The sequence below is a fragment of the Coptis chinensis genome, chromosome 6 (assembly GCF_015680905.1).
Source record: "Coptis chinensis isolate HL-2020 chromosome 6, ASM1568090v1, whole genome shotgun sequence".
Classification (NCBI taxonomy): Eukaryota; Viridiplantae; Streptophyta; class Magnoliopsida; order Ranunculales; family Ranunculaceae; genus Coptis; species Coptis chinensis.
In genome coordinates this window covers 89,086,674-89,096,294 of record NC_141461.1, presented here as the reverse complement: position 1 = coordinate 89,096,294, position 9,621 = coordinate 89,086,674, and positions in this window count along the sequence as shown.

Here is a 9,621-nt window from a genome sequence, read left to right as displayed (position 1 = left end):
AATATCCGGCTATAATTAATATACAAGAACGGTGAAAATAAACCGCCTACCGAGAATCCTCGGGTCAGTAGGAGAATCCTCGTGGCCGCGAAGAAGAACCGGGAGTCCCGGACGGCGCAAGAGACGAGCTCTCGCGGAGGCTAACTGCTCCTGGATATCACCTAGAGTATCCATCACCTGAGCTTGAAACGGATGTTGGTTCGCCATGAGCATTCGCTGGAACTTGTTCTGGCGAGTAGTCATTTGGTCTTGAAATGCATTCATGGAAGCTCACATTTTCTGCTGAAATTCGCCCATGCTGTCTGTCAATGACTCGTGGCGAGTGGTAATATCCGTTCTTAACTCGCTCAAGGTATGTTTTATTGATACCTGGCGAGTGTACATGTCTCTCATGCCACTGTTCATAGCACGTAAGGCATCCATAGGGTGGCTCATCTTACTCATAGCAGCCATCAAAGAAGGGTGGGTGAGATGGACCTACGTTAGTGTGCTTTCGGTTGCCATTGGTGTTGGGGTTCCCAAAGGGGCGATGCATTTCTTGAAAACAAGCATATTCTCATATAGTGGCATAGGGAGTAACGGGTGGCAGACAGAAAACCCAATTAATCATAACTTGCGTTACAAGAACGGCAAGAGAGGGTCAATGACCCGAGTGGCATGCGTAATAATATCAAAAAGAAAGGTAACTATGCGGTTACCCTTGCGCTCCTGGAGGATCCAGAGAAGGTGGAGGAATGTCATGTTGATGTTCGAGGGCTTCGAAGTGCCAATGACGTTCTGTCCTAGCCATTGAGTCACAGCTAGCTGGTTCCGTCACACCGAGCGCTGATACGCTCATTTCCCATCCATATTATACTCGCCCTCGATAAGCGTGTTGAGCATTAGGTCGTAAGTCCGTGGGTACACGGACTGCTACTGAGTCAGCACGTGGTCTACCACAGGTATGCCCGTTACATTCGAGATCAAAGTGGGCGTGACTTCGTGGCGCACACCGTCGATGGTGACCCAAAAATGGTCGCCATTAAAGCTCCCATTGTTGTAAAATTTCAACACCGAATCTGTTGAGTAGAGCCCACTATTGGCATATAACAAATATTCCCATCCTCTAGAGTGTATTTTCGTGATCGAAGGGAGCAAACAACCCATTCTCAAATAGAGCTCCAAAATTTTTCTCCACGAAATCCGCTTTTCGGCCCATTGGTGATCGTATGAAGTGGATGGATATTGATTTGAGATGAGGGGGAGAATTTGGAGTTGCTGACAGAAGGGAATTGGATTCGGAGCTGTGGTGGTCACGCGCAAGACCTGGATATAACGTGGGCCTATCTCTAGATCGCGACTTAATCGAGGGGAACAAGATCCGACTTTTAAGGAAGAAGAAAAAATGAGGTTGTGGATGCGGTGGTTTGGTTTCTTGGGGTTTAAATGGGCCGAGAATACAAGATTTAGTTTGGCCCAAAAAATTCCTAAGCCCAATTCAAGCCTAAAAATCTAAACGCCACCCACGACCACTCGTTCGAACTCGAATTGGATGAATGAGATATCGAAATGATCAGCCACGAAAAATATCATCCAATTATATGAGTCATTCTCAAAGGTCACAAGAGTTTTTGAAAGAAAAAAGGGTGTTTTATTTAAAAACATAGTTTTTATTTATATATATACAAGGGAGATATACGTGAAGAACACTGGATGTCCGAAGTGTCACCATCTAAATTCATAGGCAACTGTCATGTCGGCTCTAGAGCGAACCCAATCCAGCCAGACTGTGGCTTTACCTCTATGTATTATGGGGATATGGGCAGGACAATACTATCCTGGGCCGTGCGCACTACGGTCTAATAATATTTCCCTTATTACATACGGCTATCCTCAAACCGCCCTAAAGGGAACTCAAAGTAACCAATTCTAGGGGTTGGTATGGTGGAATCCATTGCCCATTTGTGTTCCAAGTATGCAACATCCGAGGTTGAACACGAATCTCTATGTGCGCAACTTAATGCACAGGAAATTTTTTTATAAAAGGCAACAATATATATATATATATACAAGGTGAGTCTTTTAACGTCAGATCCTCAAGACGATTCCCAACCTGTGGGAGAAACGGCGCGACAAAGATTATCCCGTGGAGCTGGTGTCGACAAAAAGTATACCTTATACCAGCTAGTATCGGATAGGAAGTCAAGACTGATAGAAAGGTGTTTGACAATGCATACACCACCCCATCATTCACAAGGCATCGCCGCTTACAAGCAAAAGTACTACTGACCATTACCTATTTGTGTGATGAGTGAGACTTACACCAAATGATTAGTCAAGTTCATGAGGCAAAGAGTAGAAAAGGGAAAAGAAGGAAGGAGGGGAAATTTTGGTACCCATTGTTTACTTGCAGAAGGTTTGCTTCGCGTTGTTGAAGGCATTTATACTCAATTCTCAAATAGAGTTTTTGTGGACTAAGGTTCCGGCGCTTGCAACCACACACTTCAAAGAACTTTTGAGATCATAAAATAGAAGATGGCCCGTTACCAAATGGCGAACGTACCTCTATATAAACAAGATTGAGTACGCCAAACTAAACATCTAGTCTATGTAGACCGGATCCCCGGCAAGAGTCCGCTCAACATCCGGGGAGCCGAATTCATGGTAATGTTTGAGGCGCTATCCATTTACTTGAAATTCGCCAAGTTATCTTGTGGATTAAGCAAAAAGATTACCCCATAATGGGTCACAAAATAACACAATAAAAGAACTAGACCACCGTGGTTTTCAATTTACCAGAAAAATGTGTAACTGAGTCAGACAATAAAAACTTTTTTGGCCAATTTTGAAATCTTTACACAAAATGTGCTTGTCGTGGCACTCTTTTCATATTAGCTTTGTAGGATTTCAAGAGATCATAAGCATCAATTCAATCTCCTCAAGCTCATCTAATTGCAGTTTTTTTCACCGCCGATTGATATTGTAATTGATGCTTTTGATGGCCCAAAGGGCATGGTGCTCAAGTTCAATTGACAGATGACATGGTTTTCCAAAAATAATGCGGTAAGGAGACATCCCGATAGGTGTCTTAAATGCTGTTCGGTATGCCCACAAAGCATCCGATAAGCGGAGAGACCAGTCCTTTCTTGATGGATTGACAGTTTTCTCTAGAATGGACTTTATCTCTCTGTTGGAGACTTCTACTTGGCCACTCGTTTGTGAGTGATATAGAGTAACAACTTTGTGAGTAACTCCATATTTCTTCATTAAAAACCCAAAAAATTTATTACAAAAATGTGTACCCCCATCACTGATGATAGCTTTGGGGACACCAAAATAAGAGAAAATGTTTTCTTTTACAAATTTCACGACATACCTTATGGTCATTTGAGCGACATGCGAAGTGCCTCAATCCATTTGAACACATAGTCTACAAATGACTAAAGATGTAGAGAAACCCCTTGAGAAATAGGGAAGGGTCCCATAAAATCAATGCCCCAAACATCAAAAAATTTCCACAATCAAGATAGGATTTAGGGGCATCATATTGCGCTTTGGTAATTCGACCTAAGTGTTGACAACTAATGCAAGCTATGCAATATTCGTGTGCATCTCAAAAAGGATAGGCCAAGAAAACCACATTGTAACACCTTGGCCGCTTTCTTTCCAATCAAATGACCGGCCGCAAGATTGTTCATGGCAAAGATAATACGTCGGTGTGCTCCCGATGGAATGCAAACGGCAATAGAATAAGTTGGTCGAACAATACTTAAAGAGGTAGGGGTCATCCCGAAATAAAATTTTACAAAGGATAAGAACTTTTACGACGTGACGTGACCAAGAGGAAGGAACTTCCACAAAGAACAGGTAGTTAACTATATCCGCGTACCATGGAGAGGAGAAAATGAAGTACAAATATTCGTCTGGGAAGGAATCACATATGGCTTCAGAATCACTATCAATGTCACCAACCAGCCTTGATAAATGGTCGGCCACGACATTTTCAGTTCCTTTCCTTGTTTTTGATATCAGTGGTGAATTTTGCAAGAGAAGGATCCAAGGAACAATCACGCTTTTCAAGGCCCTTTTTGGCGCAGTAAGTACCGTGAAGCACGACATGGTCGCAAGATATATGATGGTGGATGATCCAACTAGGTAAGGGCGAAACTTATCCAAAGCATAGACAATAGCTAGGAACTCTTTCTTAGTGGTTGTGTAATTACGCTGAGCCCATTAAAAGTTTTACTAGTATAGTAAATGACAATGGGTTTGTCATCATGTCGCTGGCCTAGTACGCACCAATAGCAAAGTCGCCACCGGCACACATCGGTTGAATGGTTAAGACCAATCGTGGAGTCAATGATAGAACAAGTCGTCGTGGTTTTTAGAGTTTCAAAAGCTTGTTTACAATTGAAATTGAAGTCGAATACCGCGATCCTTAAGCAGAGATTGGTTAAGGGTCAAGCAACTTTAGAAAAATCCCCGAATGAATCACCAGAAACCCCAAATGGGCCTAAAAGGCACGGATATCACAAATTGCACGTGGGGAAAGGTAAATAAACAATTTTAACAATTTTAGCTTTATCAACCTCTATCCCGCCTTTTGAAACGATGTGACCTAGAACAAGTCCTTTGGTAACCATGAAATAACACTTCTCCCAATTAAGGACCAGATTTTTCTCTTTCGCGAACGCCTAACACTTTAGAAATATTGATAGACAAATGTCAAAGGAATTTTCATAAATGAAAAGTCGTCCATGAAGACTTCCATATAACATTCCACCATATCACCGGAAAATGTGAAGCATGCAAAATTGAAGATGCACCGGCATTGCAAAGACCAAAAAGGCATTCGGCCCATATGCAAAGGTTCCAAAGGGACATGTGAAAGTTGTCTTTTCGATCGGGCGGGATCGATGACAATTTGAAAATAGCCGTAATAGCCATCAAGAAAAACAGTAGTAAGCATGACCGACTAAACGCTCTAGCATCCGTCAATGAATGGGAGAGGAAAGTGATTTTTACGGTTATAACATTAAGTTTCGCGATAGTCAATACAAATTCTCCATTTTAATGGAATGCGAAAGTGGAGATGCATTCACCATTTTCATTTTGTACAACTTGAATGCCGAACTTTTTGAGAACAACGCGGACAGACTAACCCAGTCACTATCGAGATAGGTATATGATACCCGCGATCAAGTAAACGTGAAAAACTTCCTCTCTCACCACCTCTTTCATGGCGCAGGTTAAGGCGACGCATGGTGTTCTCGCTGATGTCTTTGAGCCATTATCTAGATGTATGCGACGCGCGGCATACATTAGATTCTATTCCTTTGATATCATCTAAGGACCATCCGATAAATGAGCGGTGTTCACGTAATGACACGAATCAAATGTGCTTCTTCGCCGGGTAGTCAAGTGAGAAGAAATTATTATAGGGTGACTACCATCGGGATTGAGATGCACGTATTTCAAATCAGAGGGTAGAGGTTTTAAATCTGGAGTTGGAGGAGTGGGGGATCAAGGATTCGTGGAGGGGCCATCTCTTCAATGGAAAAGAGCCAGTCCGTTCTTCTTCAATCGATGGCAACGTAGTAATAGGGTCAAATAGTGGGTACCGACTCTAATAATGTGTGGACATCCTTAATGTAATGAAGTCATCGCCAAACTCGGGATTATCAAAAGAAAGAAATTGGTGTACCTCGCCTTCGAAAAAGAGTTTGTGAAATAATCCCGCGCTTAATTATCAACCAAGCTAATCTCACCATCCATTATAGGATCGGGAAATTGTTTCATTAATTTGAACACGTTGACTTTGATAGAAAGGTTCCCCAAAGACAATGTCATTGAACCATCCCTACAATTTATGAGAGCGTTAGCAGCTTGCAAGAAATGGACGCCCCAAAATGATACATGAATGGAGTCACGTGCTACTTCGTATCTAGAATGACAAAATCAACTCCGGTAGTAAAAATCTTGACCTTGACTATGACGCTTACTATGCCCTTTTGGGTACTTGATGGAGCCATCCGCGAAGTTGCAGAGTCATATTGGTAGGTTTTAATTCATGAAGACCTAACCGCTAAATAAGTAGTAGGGAAGTAGGTTAACACCGCACCTAGGTCTAAAGTCGCGGTAGCAAGATACTTGTCGCCAACGTATGGTATGGTACAACCGTCGACCGGTCTTTGTATTTAACCACACCATTGGGTAGTAGTAATCGAGGGAAACCGCTTTTAGTGAGGAATGCTTGTTAAGGAACATTCGCACGCCGCTTGGTGGTGCACATGTCCTTCAAAACTTGGTATGCTTAGGCAAATGCGTAGCATCTACAAAAGGTAGGTTTATGGTCAAATTTTTGAAGGTTTCACGATCTCATCAAATGTTCGCCAAGTTTGTTCTTTGCCAAACGGGCAGAATGGAGCTTTGGGCGAATCGCCAAGATATGGATCAATGACGCCTTTCCCTAGGGACGGGATGTAGATTTGGAAGGAATAACTTCATCCGCTATAGTCATGCAGGTAGAGTTGGAAGGACGCCAGCCGCCGGTTTCCGCTGATTCGACGCCCGCATAATGATGTGATTGTCGATAGTTCGCCAACAAAGAGTGGTAATGGCATTTACCTCACCCTCGCTTGGATTACTAGATCCCGTGCATTGTTGAGTTCAAAAGCAAAGGTTTGTGGCTTAGGGTTTGGAACCGCCACCAGGAACACGCCTTTTGACTTTTATCCCGGCTAACAAACAAGAGACCAAGTAGATAGATGCTAAGATTTGATTATGTTGATTCATGTAAGTCAAAAAAGTTTTAGTTGTTTTATCGGGCAACAGATTGTACCAGTTGGAGCAAAAGAGGAACAAGTTCACGGTTATTGTTTACGGGTTGATTTTGGTAGCCATATCCTTGATTAGGGAACAAGGTCAGCGTTGTTTTGGTACCCTATATTTGCATTGTTGGGAAAATTACCTTTGCCCTTGCTAGAATTGGCGGAGGATTTCCCTTGACAAGAGGAATTGTAGTTCATGCGTGGTCGTGACAGAACGCTGGTTGACACCCGCAGGAGTTTGTTGTTGGGCAAGGGCAAATTCGATGTTGTCGCCAAGGTGCATTAGGAATGTTGAAAGCACAAGCCTCTTTAGAAGGTTGGGGAGGGCACTTTGTATACCAAGGGATAGTAAGAATCGATGTGTTCCGACTTAAGCAAAGAGGACATGGGGAAGTTACTGGCAACCATGACCTGCTTGGGGTTTTGGTCATTTATTTGAACCGAAAAGAGCATCGACCTTTTGGTTAGGGACTCGATCATATTTTTTAATTCTGGATTGGGTTTAACCTCAACATAGACATAACTTTGGTAGGAGTTTCTTTAGAAGATCCGAAGAATCGGGTGTTACCCCAATAGGTGCTTCGCGAAGCCCTCGCTTTCAAGAAAAGTTGTATGCTTCAAGAATACTTTGTCCATGAAACAACCGCCGCATATGATATCTAATGTTTCCTTTTGATGGTCGAGAGACTATTAAAGAATGAACGGATTCAATACAAATAAAAAGCCGGTTGATGATGGGGACATTCGAGAAGCGTATCAATAAATCCGCCCCATGATTCCTAAAAGGATTCCTAGGGTGTCGGTGAAATATTTGAATCTTCAAGCATTTTGTAGTTTTTTCGAAAGTATAGAACTTTATTATGAATGCTTGTACGAAGCTTGGCCCATGTGTCAACGGATTGTGGCGCTTGTCCCGCGAGCCAAACCCAAGCCTTATCACCTAAGGTGAAGCGGAAACAACCTAAGCAAGACTAGCTTGTTCGCTGGTAACGGTCGGATGGCGAAAGTGGTGACTACTTGTTGCATCCCACGGAAGGTGATTGTACGGGTTTTTCGCGGTTTAGACCATGGTAAATAGGTAACAAACCTAAAATGTTTGGCGGAATGCAAAAATCTCCTACAATCTCATCGAAGTTTAATGCAGAAGTAGGTCCTTCTTGTAAGGCAAGATAGAACCGAAAAGGGTTTCTTGACCGCTGGATTTTCCCCGGGCCATATTTGGCGGAGATAATGGCAATGGATATACTTGACGCAGGTTGGTTTACGGAGGAAAAACTATGTCTAGAGATAACTTAAGCAGCTTGTTTATTATATTTCCAACGACGATATGTTAGTTCTAATTCCTTATTAGTATCATACCGTGAAGTCTCATACAAACACAAGTTTTAATTCTAGGCTCATAAGAAAACAAATTATGACAGAGGATTTAGAATTAAGGAAAGAGGGAGGTGAAGCACGCCTTCCCAGAAAGCCGCTAACTTGAGCGTGTAAACTAGATAACGCGCAGAATATTCCAAAGAAATGTCACGCGGAGAGAATTGGAGGTTGTTCGTAAGCAAGACGCTCCTTAATTAGGCAACCCTCAATTTTTCAAGTTTCATAGACACCGATGGAATAGGATGATGATTTATGAGGGTGTATTACATGGATTATTAAGATGATTATGATGAAATTTTAATTATTAGGATTTTATTATTTTAATTATTTTATTATTATTTTATTATTTTATTATTTTTAGTTTACGTTAATTAATGTATTATGGAGACATGATTATGGAACATGTAATTAAAAAACGATAGATGCCAAAATAGAAACTAAACATACAATTAACACAAGCTAGTTTTACACGTAAAGTTTACACATGCAAATTTATATTATTTATATGTGAATAGAATTATGTTCAACGATGTAATAATCTATAGCCACCGATACGCGGGTACTATATGTGAGCTAGGGGAATGTCGAGAACTAACTCATGCAATGAATACCACGTACACGAATTGATGTAACATACACATACAAAAATATTCTAAGTAGATGGTTTGAAATTACACATACATCCAAATATATTCGAATCATATTAATCATGTTAACGTTGAAAATGTAATGATGAACCACATTTACATGCAAAAAGTTCTCATGCCAACACACAAACATATGCGAGATAAAACAAAGTTATAGCAAACAACCAAATAATATCCTCAACAAAGTTTGAGGAGTTTAAGAATTCGAAACCTGGCGTCCCGTGATTCCTCGTACAACGATCGAATTAACTCCCGAGCTCATGAACTTACTGGATGGTGTATAAACAAGACTAGAGAGTCCAAAAGAGTACTGAAAAGGAAAGTGGCCTATACCTGAAAACCTAAGTGTTGATACTCCAGGTTAGTCTCGCGCGCTACTAATATAGTCTCGGCCCTGGTGATTCTTTGTCGGGCAAGATGTACTTCAAGTTCCTACAGAATACTTAGACTATGCTAATAGAAATAAACAAGATCCGTTCACGTGCATCCGCTAGTAAAAAGTTAGGGCAAACAGGCACGAACGACGCTAGTATTGCAAAAGAAATAGAAATAAAAAAGATGAGGGGGTAGGAGGGATTTATGTTTGATGTATTCCAATTATTACGCGAAATGTCCAAAGTCCTTCCCCCACGCAAATGTAACCATTTGATAAAACTTTGATTGACGCTATTGGTTTTTCTTACTTAAGTTTGAAGTCCAAGTCCAAGACCAAAGTCCAAAGTCCAAAGTCCATATAGTCGCCCCTGCTTTAGTCAAGTTACCTTACTTACGCTGGTTTGGTAGGATAG